General features: G+C 48.4%; 1 pseudogene; it reads right to left on the reverse strand.

The window, feature by feature from the left end:
- LOC122550358 overlaps positions 1 to 3,673 on the reverse strand; it is a 104,502-nt pseudogene that overhangs the window by 21,900 nt on the left and 78,929 nt on the right.

The raw sequence follows: 3,673 nt of genomic DNA on the forward strand, positions 1-3,673 counted from the left end.
TACAGTTAGTAAGTTTGCAGATGACACCAAAATTGGAGGTGTAGTGGACAGCGAAGAGGGTTACCTCAGATTACAACAGGATCTGGACCAGATGGGCCAATGGGTTGAGGCATGGCAGCTGGGGTTTAATGTAGAGCAGTGTCAGGTGCTGCATTTTGAACAGAAGAGCATTGAAAGACAATATACAGTTGGGGGTATAATTGTAAAGGGGGTGCAGGAGCACAGGGAGCTGGGGAGTATACGTCACAGATCACTGAAGGTGGCAGGGCCGGGGGAGAGAGCAGTTAATAAAGCAGACAGTATCCTCGGCTTTATTACTGGGGCAGAGAGTACAATAGCAGGGGGGTGATGTTGAACTTGTCCAGGACCCTTGTTGGTCCTCAGCTGGAGTATTGTGTACAGGGTGTGGGCCCCACATTATAGGAAAGATGGGAACGCATTGGAGAGAGTGTAGAAAGTGATTTACAGGAATGGTTTCCGGAATGAGAAACTTCAGGGATGGGGGGGGATTGAAGGTGTTGGGACTGTTCTCCCCAGAGAGAGGGTGGCTGAAAGGGTTGCAGCTGTACAGGACATTGGAATATTTTGGAATATTGCACGTAATTCTGGTCTCCTTGCTATAGGAAGGATGTTGTGAAACTTGAAAGGGTTCAGAAAAGATTTACAAGGATATAGGGAGAGGTTGAATAGGCTGGGGCTGTTTTCCCTGAAGTGTTGGAGGCTGAGGGGTGACCTTATAGAGGTTTATAAAATCATGAGGGGCATGGTTAGGGTAAATAGACAGTCTTTTCCCTGGGGTGGGAGAGTCCAGAACTAGAGAGCATAGGTTTAGGGTAAGAGGGGAAAGATAAGGGCGGCACAGTGGCACAGTGGTTAGCACTGCTGCCTCACAGCGCCAGAGACATGGGTTCAATTCCCACCTCAGGCGACTCGCTGTATGGAGTTTGCACATTCTCCCTAATTGGCCAAGTTAAATTGCCCGTAGTGTTAGATGAAGAGGGGAATGGGTCTGGGTTGCGCTTCGGCGGGATGGTGTGGACTTGTTGGGCCGAACGGCCTGTTTTCGCACTGTAATCTAATCTAATCTAATCTTAAAAAAAAAACCTGAGGGGCAACTTTTTCACACAGAGGGTGGTGCATGTATGGAATGAGCTGCCAGAGGAAGTGATGGAGGCTGGTATGATAACAGCATTTAAGAGGCATCTGGATGGGTATATGAATAGGAAGGGTTTAGCGGGATATGGGCCGGGTGCTGGCAGGTGGGACTAGATTGGGTTGGGATATCTGGTCGGCATGGACAGGTTGGACCGAAGGGTCTGTTTTCGTGCTGTACATCTCTATGACTCTATCTGATAGAGGTTTTCAGAATCAGGAGTGAGGCTAGATATGGTAGACAGTGAGATGCTGTTCCCATTTGTAAAAGGAACAGGAATATGAGTGCACTGATTTAAAATGATTTGCAAACAAGCCAAGGGTGATGTGCAAAAAAAGAACTTTTACACACAGTGACTGATAATAACTTAGATAAAATGCACATTTTGTCAAACTTCACAATTTGCCCTAATCTGGACACTTTGCAAGAATAACATACAACAAGATGTGAGAGTGTGGAATGCTCTGCCTGAAAATGCCATGGTGGCAGGTTCACTGGAGGCTTTCAGGAGGAGAGTGGGTGAAACAATGTGTGAGGTTACAGGGAAATATCGGAGAAGGGCATTAAGACACAATGCTTAGAGAATTAGTCCTGACAGAATGGTCCGAATAGCCTCTTTCCTTACAGGACCGATTCTGCCTCACCTGTACAGCTCTTCCTGTCACTGAGCAGTTTCCAGCCAAGGTGGCAGGTACACTGTACCTGCCCGTCCACTCTCTCTGTGCAGATGTGTTCACAGCCACCATTCTGCATTCGACAGGAGGTGATACCTGCAACACCAAACACCAGGCTCAGCACAATCAGTCAGAGCAAATCTCTCAATCAGACAATCCCAGCGCAGGGTGTCAGCAATGGAGCAATTTAGGAGCAATAGGTGGGGGTGTGTGGTGCGGACGGTTTATGTAGAATAACAGATACCCGGGAGGGAGTTACAGACTGGAATCTAATCAAGGGTGTCGGGGTGGTTTATATACAGAATAAAATATATACACACACTGTACCCATCTACCGCACCCACCCACTGTACACACACACACTACCCACACAGTAAACACAAAGTGCACCACACTGTACAGACTTATGCTTCCCATCTGAATATTGTACACTCACACAGTGTACATTCTGTACTGACACACAGTCCATAAACACATTGTATACAGCACACTCTACTCCCATCCCCTTCATAGGCTGATAATGAACAGAGAAAGTGAGGACTACAGATGCTGGAGACCAGAGTTGAAAAGTGTGGTGCTGGAAAAGCGCAGCAGGCCAGGCAGCATCCGAGGAGCAGGAGAATCTGCCTAGGATCCCTCCAACCACACGGGATGAATGTAGATCTCTCCAGCTTCCTCATTTCCCCTCCTCCCACCTTATCTCAGTCCCACCCCCACCGGATTCAGCACCGCCCTCTTGACCTGCAATCTTCTTCCCGACCTCTCCGCCCCCACCTCGTCTCCGGCCTATCACCCTCACCCTCACCCTCACCTCCTTCCACCTATCGAATTCCCAGCGCCCCTCCCCCAAATTCCGCCCCCCCCCCACCTTTTATCTCAGCCTGCTTGGCACACCAGCCTCATTCCTGAAGAAGGGTTTATGCCCGAAACATCGATTCTCCTGCTCCTTGGATGCTGCCTGACCTGCTGCGCTTTTCCAGCACCATACTTTTCAACTCTGATAATGAACAGACCCTGCTCTACAGCCTCATTCTGTCTACTCCCATTGTACATTCGTACACACTGTTAATCTGCACTCTGTACACTACACCCATATACTATTATGGTCACCCATATACTATTATCGTCAAATCACTTCGGAGAATGGAGCCCTGTAGTGTGTGTGTGTACATTAGCTTCCAGACTGTAACTCACTCCCAGGTATCTGTTCCCATAGAATAGAACCCCTGCAAAGGGGAAACAGGACAGATCGCCCATGAATCCACACTGACCCTCTGAAGAGTATGACACCCAGACCCATTCCCCTACCCTATTACTCTACATTTACTCCTGACTATGCACCTAACCCACGCATCTCCGAACACTATGGGCAATTTAGCAAGGCCAATTCACCTAACCTGCGCAACTTTGGATTGTGAAATTCTGTTAATCTATATATAACCCACCCCAAAACCCTCGATTAGATTAGAGTCTGCAACTCCCTCCTGGGTATCTGGTATTCTGTATATAAACCACCCTGAACCCCTTGATTAGATTCCAGTCCGTAACGCGCTCCCAGGTATCTGTTATTCTGTATATAAACCACCCTGAACACCTCAATGAGATTCCAGTCTGTAACTCCCTCCTGTGTTTTTGTTATTCTATATATGACCTACCCAAACCCCTTGATTAGATTCCAGTTTGTAACTCCTCCTGGGTATACAGTGTGTGGGCACAGTGTGTGTGGGCACAGTGTGTGTTGGTACAGTGGGTATGTGCAGTGGGTGTGGTTGCAGTGGGTGTGGGTACTGTGTGTGGGTGCAGTGGGTGTGGGTGCAGTGGGTGTGGGCGCAGTGGGTATGGGTGC

This window comes from Chiloscyllium plagiosum, chromosome 5 (genome assembly GCF_004010195.1).
Source record: "Chiloscyllium plagiosum isolate BGI_BamShark_2017 chromosome 5, ASM401019v2, whole genome shotgun sequence".
In the NCBI taxonomy this organism is placed as follows: domain Eukaryota; kingdom Metazoa; phylum Chordata; class Chondrichthyes; order Orectolobiformes; family Hemiscylliidae; genus Chiloscyllium; species Chiloscyllium plagiosum.